The sequence below is a fragment of the Scyliorhinus canicula genome, chromosome 31, assembly GCF_902713615.1.
Source record: "Scyliorhinus canicula chromosome 31, sScyCan1.1, whole genome shotgun sequence".
In the NCBI taxonomy this organism is placed as follows: domain Eukaryota; kingdom Metazoa; phylum Chordata; class Chondrichthyes; order Carcharhiniformes; family Scyliorhinidae; genus Scyliorhinus; species Scyliorhinus canicula.
In genome coordinates, this window is record NC_052176.1 from 9,555,576 (window position 1) to 9,564,616 (window position 9,041).

The following is a 9,041-nucleotide window of genomic DNA, read 5'->3' on the forward strand; positions in this document are numbered from 1 at the left end:
GACAGTGACCTGGAGTCACTGTTGGATGCACTGGAGGAGCGCAGGGCCATCCTCTACATCCTTTAAATTTGGCGGCCTGATACGCCCCACCCACCTTCCTCACTGCATGCAGCCTCGCGACCCTCATTGTCGATCCACCTTCACTATTTGCAAACCTCACCCCTGATTGCAAACCCGTCGCCACCAGAAGCAGACGGTACAGTGCCCAGGACCGGACCTTCATTATGTTGGAAGTCCAGCTGTTACTGAAGGAAGGTATTATTGAGGCTAGCAACAGCCCCTGGAGGGCTCAAGTAGTGGTTGTAAAGACAGGGGAGAAGCATAAGATGGTCATCGATTATAGTCAGACCATCAACAGGTATACACAGCTCGACACATATCTGATTTGGTCAATCAGATTGCACAATACAAGTTCTTTTCAATGGTGGAGCTCAAATCCGCCTACCACCAGCTCCCCATTCACCCGGACGACTGCAAGTACACTGTATTCAAAGCAGATCGGCGGCTCTACCACTTCTGAAGGGTTCCCTTCGATGTCACACATGGAGTCTCGGTCTTCCAATGGGACATGGACCAAATGGTTGGCAGGTACGTTTTGCGGGCCACGTTTCCGTATCTCTACAACATCACCATCAGGACCACGAGACCAACCTCCGCAAATTTCTCCATACTGCCAATCTCCTTAACCTGACCTATAACAAGGAGAAATGTGTATTCAGCACCGATTCTTTCACCAGCCTCGGCTACGTAGTGCACGATGGAGCCATAGGCCCCGACCCCGAACGCATGCACCCCCTCATGTAGTTTCCCCTCCCCCACTGCTCCAAGGCCTTGAAACGTTGCATGGGATTTTTTTCATATTATGCCTAGTGGGTCCCCAATTATGCGGACAAGGCCCGCCCACTAATCCAATCCATGGATTTCCCCCTGTCGGCAGAGGCCCGCAAGGCGTTCAGTGGCATAAAGGCAGACATCGCAAAGGCCACGATGCATGCAATCGTGAATCCCTTCCCTTCCAAACCGAGAGCGACGCGTCCGTCGGAGCTCTGGCGGCCACCCTCAACCAAGGGGGCAGCCCCGTGGCCTTCTTCTCACGCACCCTCCATGCTTCAGAAATCAGTGAACCTCCATTGAAAAGGAGGCCCAGGCCACAGTAGAAGCTGTGCGGCATTGGAGGCATTACCTGGCCGGCAGGAGATTCATGCTCCTCACTGAGCAACGGTCAGTAACTTTCATGTTTGATAATGCATAGCGGGGCAAGATAAAGAACGATAAGATCTTCTGGTGGAAGATCGAGCTCTCCACCTACTTGTATCTTGTATCATCCCAGAAACGTTAATGAGCCTCCTGATGCCCTTTCCCGTGGCACATGTGCGAATGCACAAGTGGAGCAACTCCGGGCCCTCCACGAGGACCTCTGCCACCTGGGGGTCACTCGATTCTTCCATTTTATCAAGACCCGCAACCTGCCTCATTCCATCAAGGAGGTCAGGACCGTCACCAGGAACTGCCAAATCTGCGCGAAGTGCAAGCCGCACTTCACAGGCCAGAGAAAGCGCGCCTGAAAAAGGCTTCCCGCCCCTTTGAACGCCTTAGTATGGACCTCAAAGGCCCCCTCCTCTCCACCGACCGCAACACGTACTTCCTGAGCGTGATTGACGAGTACTCCCAGTTCCCATTCGCCATCCCCTGCCCCAACATGACCGCAGCCACCGTCATAAGGGCACTCCACAGTATCTTTACCCTGTTCGGTTTCCCCACCTACATACACAGCGATAGGGGATCCTCCTTCATGAGCGACAAACTGCATCAATTCCTGCTCAGCAAGGGCATTGCCTCCAGCAGGACGACCAGTTATAACTCCCAGGGAAACGGGCAGTTGGAGATGAAGAATGGAACGGTCTGGAAGACCGTCCTACTGGCCCTATGGTCCAGGAATCCCCCAGTCTCCCACTGGCACGAGGTCCTCCCGGATGCTCTCCACTCCATTTGATCACTGCTGTGTACCATGACCAACGAAACACCCCATGAACGTCTCCTTGTCTTCCCTAGGAAGTCCTCCTCCGGGACCTTGCTCCCAACTTCGCTGGCAGCTCCTGGACCCTAATCCTAACCCTAGCTCTAACCCATCCTGCTCCGCAAACACGTGCAGCCGCACAAGTCGGACCCATTGGCCGAGAGGGTCCACATCCTTCATGCTAACCCTCAGTATGCCTCTGGGGCATACCCCAACGGCCGGCAGGATACGGTCTTCCTACGGGACCTAGCACCCACTGATCCCCACCCACACCCCCCTCACCAACCCCACCCTCCCTCCCACTGGCGCAATCCACGGTTACCCCATTCCCAGCTGGATCGTTCCTTCCACTGGTCTCACCCAGGGGTGATGAAGCTACTGAAGAAGCCGGAGTCACGCTCCCGGAGTCACGGATGCCCGAGCCGGCGCCTGCATCACCGGCGAAACTGCGACGATCACAAAGGACAAACAGGGCCCCCAATCAACTAATTGCTTCAGTTTAAAATGTATTTGTAAATGAATAATGTAAATAGTTGTGACATGTAATAAGGCAAAACACTGTACCCCCGATGTGTAATCTCCACCATAACCTCCACCACTGTATAATGCGATACCACCACCCCCGCCAGACTCTTTTTTTAGCAGGGGGTGAATGTGGTAGTCGGTATTAGGGGTATTAAGATACCTGGGTTTGGAGGTACCCGATGCTGTAAGATCATTGTTGTGGGAGGTACCTGATACTGTAAGACCATTGGTGAAGCCTGCCTGCTGGTTCCGCCCAGTAATGCAGAGTACAAGAGTCTTTGTCTCCCCAGCTGCTGCATTGTGTACCTGCGTTGCTGGGGGAAACATCTAGTTCAATAAAGGCTTCAATTGTCGCCCAATCTTGCTTCAGGAGTTATTGATTGTGCATCAAGTCCACTGCAACAGATGCCTTTTCAGAGGCTCAAAATTTTGGTCTGATTGCCCCAAGAGCCAACACATTTTCTCGTCCTTGGATTCCAATTCGAAATGAACATCAAATGATGCATCAGTCCAAGAATCAAATACTAACTGTTAAACACTACATCCAATAATGAAAATGAATATTTAATAATTCTCTGTGAAAAAGGCTTGGAATGTTTTATTTCATGATCACCAGAGTGCCAACAGTATTTCACAGCTTCTCACAGTAAGTTCAGTGCAGTGTTAACGTAATCCAATTTGTGACGATAACAATTCTTAGTATTTCCCATATATGTATGAAATTATTGCGCATTCAGTGTTTAATACTTGAATTATTTATTGATTCTCTGTCAAAGATTCATCGCCTATCAGTAAACATCGTTAATCAAAATAGTCAGAGGGTAAATTAATTGATTGTAAGTTAGAATAAACAATTATCTCATCCCTTCTTGCGTGGTTGAATTAAAACAGTGAATAGCTCATAAAGTTAATGTCCAAGAAACATTACACGGCCACTGATTGTTTCGCGCAACATAGATAGAAAACGGCAAATTAGTTTCCAGTCCATTAAACACAACAACTACCTAAGAAGATGTCATTCCATTGTACAGTGTGATTGTCAACGGATTGTTCATTCCGATATCACAGACGGTTTCTAATTATTCTTTGTATAATAATTAAAGTAAGATTGCTGTTCAATAAATTTGAGTCTGTAATACCTGCAGTTAAAGTGATACAATAAATTGAACAGTACTTGTTCGGCTCAAAATCAGAATGAATATCTATAGAGTATACAGGCCATTTTTTCAGGAAAAGTACTATGGCAAGAACTTGGCTACGTTCAATCCATTGATCATTGAAGGTACATAGAATTCATTTTTTTAAATTTCCACAATGATACGTATTTGGAAATAATATCCAAGTCTATGAACACCAAGAATTAGCTCTTGGGTTTTAATTCCATTAACTACAACAAATATTGTTATGGCAAAGCAAAATGGTTTGAACATGCTCTGTGCCTGGTTCCACAAAAGAAGACTGAGCGATTGAACAGTGAAAGTCAGGAAGTGATGACTTGAAGAACAATTATATATTTTGCTCTATATTTATGTTCAGTAATTGTGACTATTTAACTGCTGCAGCTGGATAATCTCAAGCCCCGCTGGTGCTGTTGGAGGAGACGGATCGGTTTGGTTCCCTCTTATCTCCACTCGGATTGTCCACGGCACCAAAAAGCAGCCAAGACCTGTCCCCTGTCACTTAGCTTTTTTAAAATTAAACTAAGAAACTTCGATAAATTGATTAGGCTGAGATATTGACAGTTGCAGAATTCAAGGTGATTCGTTATTGGTCAAATCTAGTATTTCAGAAGAAGAGTTTCTGTTCTGCTCAGGAGCAGTGATAGAGTGAGGCCTACTCCACAGGCTTCAATCACTTTACTTGTTGTCACTTTATTCCCTTGATCCTGGTGAAATGTTAATCTTGTTTTCTCGGATGAACCAATTCCTGTTAGATTCTGGGAGGCCCTGGAGTCTGAACCCCCAAGTTTAAAATTGCCCAGCTTTTCAATTACTCACAAACATTGATGGCTGAGGAAGATTAAATAAAATATCCAGTAAATGAACCTTCTAAACTTTGCACTGATTGCAAAATAAGAGTGGTGGAAGTCATTGCGACAAAGGTCATGTTGAATACTGGTCGCAGAGTACATTGCAAAACAGTTTTCAGAAGTTTATAAATGACATTTAACTTTCCTCCACTAATATAATTTCCCCCAATGTTGTCTCTTCCGCCCAGCTCGTCTCTGTCTCTTCCACTGCATATTCCTTCCAGAACCTGTTTTTCCTTCAATCCTGCTCCTTCATTTCACCAACAATTTATTTTTGGATGTCACTGAGAGATTATGTTACTGAGTGGGGTGGAGGTGGGTGGGTGGGGTAGGGGTGGGTGCGAGGACTGTAGGGGAGGGGGGGGGGGGTAATGCTGAGCTCTTGTTCTGCTATTTACTGTACATATTTCATTGTGTTTTAGTGAATTATTTTATCTCGCTGTTTTCCCTATGGATTTGAATTTGAAAGAACAAAGAACAAGTAAAAGTACAGCACAGGAACAGGCCCTTCGGCCCTCCAAGCCTGTGCCGACCATGCTGCCCGTCTAAACTAAAATCTTCTACACTTCCGGGGTCCGTATCCCTATTCCCATCCTATTCATGTATTTGTCAAGATGCCCCTTAAACATCATTATCGTCCCTGCTTCCAACACCTCTTCCAGCAGCGAGTTCCAGGCACCCACTACCCTCTGTGTAAAAAACATGCCTCGTACATCTCCTCTAAACCTTGCCCCTCGCACCTTAAACCTATAAAGTGGGAAATGTAACTCGGATTTCTTGTACAAAGGTTTTTCTCCAGAGCAGCAGAATGGACTGAGGCCTGTTCCACAGGCTTCACCCCGGTGAGTTGAAACCGTTTATTTCCCATGTCCAGGTTAATATATTTGTTCTGATGGACAGGCGGAGTGAGTTTGGGTATCTCTAATATTTGCCATTCACCAGTTCGGTAAATAACAACCCAAATGTTGTTTAAAATGTGAGTACAATGCAGAGTTGGCAGGCTCGAGGCTGGATGTCTGCTTCCAGGACCGGACATAGACACAAACCCGTACTTGCTTGTTTGAACAAAGAACACAGAGAAAATGTAGCACATGACCAGGCCCTTTGGCCATCAATTTGTACCAGTTGTGATACAACCCTTCGAAAAAACCATCTGCACTTCCTTGAATTGTATCGCTCCACCCTGCTCTCTATTTGATTGCCTGAGCCACTAAACCCTCAGGGCAAATGGTCCCATGAAGGAGAAGAACTCCAACCCTCCCTCTCAAAGTTATTTGGTGCATCGATAATAATTAAGTTCCATCTTAATTATCGTCCGCAATAATTACTGCATTAAACCCAGGCAATCTGTCGATCGCAAATTGACTCTTTCAGATAGTTCCCGATACCGAATGGAACGGCAGAACTCATCTGATGTGGGTACTGCCTACGGGGAGCATTCCTGCGAAACCATCACACCGGAAACTCCTCAGGTAGTGGTAACTGAGCGTCAACGGTTTCCACGGGTGGACAGACTCATCTGTCCAGGCTGACTCAGCACTTCAATGCTTGGAAAGTGGCACACGGTTCTGCTGGCAATATAGCTTCATCTCCATCTCTCTCTCTCTAATTCTCTCTCTCTCTCCATCTGTCTCTCCGTGTTCACAGGTAGTGGATTAGTCAGGGTGGGGGCTGCTAACAGGGAGGGGGGATTAGTCAGGGTGTGGGCTGTTCACAGGGAGGGGGGATTAGTCAGGGTGGGGGCTGTTCACAGGGAGGGGGATTAGTCAGGGTGGGGTCTGTTCACAGGGAGGGGGGATTAGTCAGGGTGGGGGCTGTTCACAGGGAGGGGGATTAGTCAGGGTGGGGGCTGTTCACAGGGAGGGGGATTAGTCAGGGTGGGGGCTGTTCACAGGGAGGGGGGATTAGTCAGGGTGGAGGCTGTTCACAGGGAGGGGGATTAGTCAGGGTGGGGGCTGTTCACAGGGAGGGGGGATTAGTCAGGGTGGGGGCTGTTCACAGGGAGGGGGGATTAGTCAGGGTGGGGGCTGTTCACAGGGAGGGGGATTAGTCAGGGTGGGGGTTGTTCACAGGGAGGGGGTTAGTCAGGGTGGGGGCTGTTCACAGGGAGAGGGGATTAGTCAGGGTGGGGGCTGTTCACAGGGAGGGGATTAGTCAGGGTGGGGGCTGTTCACATGGAGGGGGATTAGTCAGGGTGGGGGCTGTTCACAGGTAGGGGGTATTAGTCGGGGGGGGGCTGTTCATAGGGAGGGGGATTAGTCAGGGTGGGGGCTGTTCATAGGGAGGGGGATTAGTCAGTGTGGGGGCTGTTCACAGGGAGGGGAAATTAGTCAGGGTGGGGGCTGTTCACAGGGAGGGGGGGTTAGTCAGGGTGGGGGCTGTTCACAGGGAGGGGGATTAGTCAGGGTGGGGGGCTGTTCACAGGGAGGGGGATTAGTCAGGGTGGGGGCTGTTCACAGGGAGGGGGATTAGTCAGGGTGGGGGCTGTTCACAGGGAGGGGGGATGAGTCAGGGTGGGGGCTGTTCACAGGGAGGGGGGATTAGTCAGGGTGGGGGCTGTTCACAGGGAGGGGGGGTTAGTCAGGGTGGGGGCTGTTCACAGGGAGGGGGGTTAGTCAGGGTGGGGGCTGTTCACAGGGAGGGGAAATTAGTCAGGGTGGGGGCTGTTCACAGGGAGGGGGGGTTTGTCAGGGTGGGGGCTGTTCACAGGGAGGGGGATTAGTCAGTGTGGAGGCTGTTCACAGGGATGGGGATTAGTCAGGGTGGGGGCTGTTCACAGGGAGGGGGTTATTCAGGGTGGGGGCTGTTCACAGGGAGGGGGTTAGTCAGGGTGGGGGCTGTTCACAGGGAGGGGGGATTAGTCAGGGTGGGGGCTGTTCACAGGGAGGGGGATTAGTCATGGAGGGGGATGTTCACAGGGAGGGGGTTAGTCAGGGTGGGGGCTGTTCACAGGGAGGGGGGATTAGTCAGGGTGGGGGCTGTTCACAGGGAGGGGGATTAGTCAGGGTGGGGGCTGTTCACAGGGAGGGGGTTTGTCAGGGTGGGGGCTGTTCACAGGGAGGAGGTTAGTCAGGCTGGGGGCTGTTCACAGGGAGTGGGTTAGTCAGGGTGGGAGCTGTTCACAGGGAGGGGGTTAGTCAGGGAAGGGGCTGTTCACAGGGAGGGGGGATTAGTCAGGTTGGGGGCTGTTCACAGGGAGGGGATTAGTCAGGTTGGGGGCTGTACACAGGGGTGGATTAGTCAGGTTGGGGCTGTTCACAGGGAGGGGGTTAGTCAGGGTGGGGCTGTTCACAGCGAGGGGATTAGTCAGGGTGGGGGCTGTTCACAGGGAGGGGGGTAGTCAGGGTGGGGGCTGTTCACAGGGAGGGGGGATTAGTCAGGGTGGGAGCTGTTCACAGGGAGGGGGGTTAGTCAGGGTGGGGGCTGTTCACAGCGAGGGGATTAGTCAGGGTGGGGGCTGTTCACCGGGAGGGGGATTAGTCAGGGTGGGGGCTGTTCACAGGGAGGGGGATTAGTCAGGGTGGAGGCTGTTCACAGGGAGGGGGGATTAGTCAGGGTGGGGGCTGTTCACAGGGAGGGGATTAGTCAGGGTGGGGGCTGTTCACAGGGAGGGGGGATTAGTCAGTGTGGGGGCTGTTCACAGGGAGGGGGGGTTAGTCAGGGTGGGGACTGTTCACAGGGAGGGGATTAGTCAGGGTGGGGGCTGTTCACAGGGAGGGGGTTAGTCAGGGTGGGGGCTGTTCACAGGGAGGGGGTTAGTCAGGGTGGGGGCTGTTCACAGGGAGGGGGGATTAGTCAGTGTGGGGGCTGTTCACCGGGAGGGGGGATTAGTCAGGGTGGGGGCTGTTCACAGGGAGGGGGATTAGTCAGGGTGGGGGCTGTTCACGGGGAGGGGGTTAGTCAGGGTGGGGGCTGTTCACAGGGAGGGGGTTAGTCAGGGTGGGGGCTGTTCACAGGGTGGGGGGGTTAGTCAGGGTTGGGGCTATTCACAGGGAGGGTGGATTAGTCAGGGTGGGGGCTGTTCACAGGGAGGGGATTAGTCAGGGTGGGGGCTGTTCACAGGGAGGGGGATTAGTCAGGGTGGGGGTGTTCACCGGGAGGGGGGATTAGTCAGGGTGGGGGCTGTTCACAGGGAGGGGGATTAGTCAGGGTGGGGGCTGTTCACAGGGGAGGGGGTTAGTCAGGGTGGGGGCTGTTCACAGGGAGGGGGATTAGTCAGGGTGGGGGCTGTTCACAGGGTGGGGGGGTTAGTCAGGGTTGGGGCTATTCACAGGGAGGGGGTATTAGTCAGGGTGGGGGCTGTTCACAGGGAGGGGATTAGTCAGGGTGGGGGCTGTTCACAGGGAGGGGGATTAGTCAGGGAGGGGCTGTTCACAGGGAGGGGGGATTAGTCAGGTTGGGGGCTGTTCACAGGGAGGGGATTAGTCAGGGTGGGGGCTGTTCACAGGGAGGGGGATTAGTCAGGGTGGG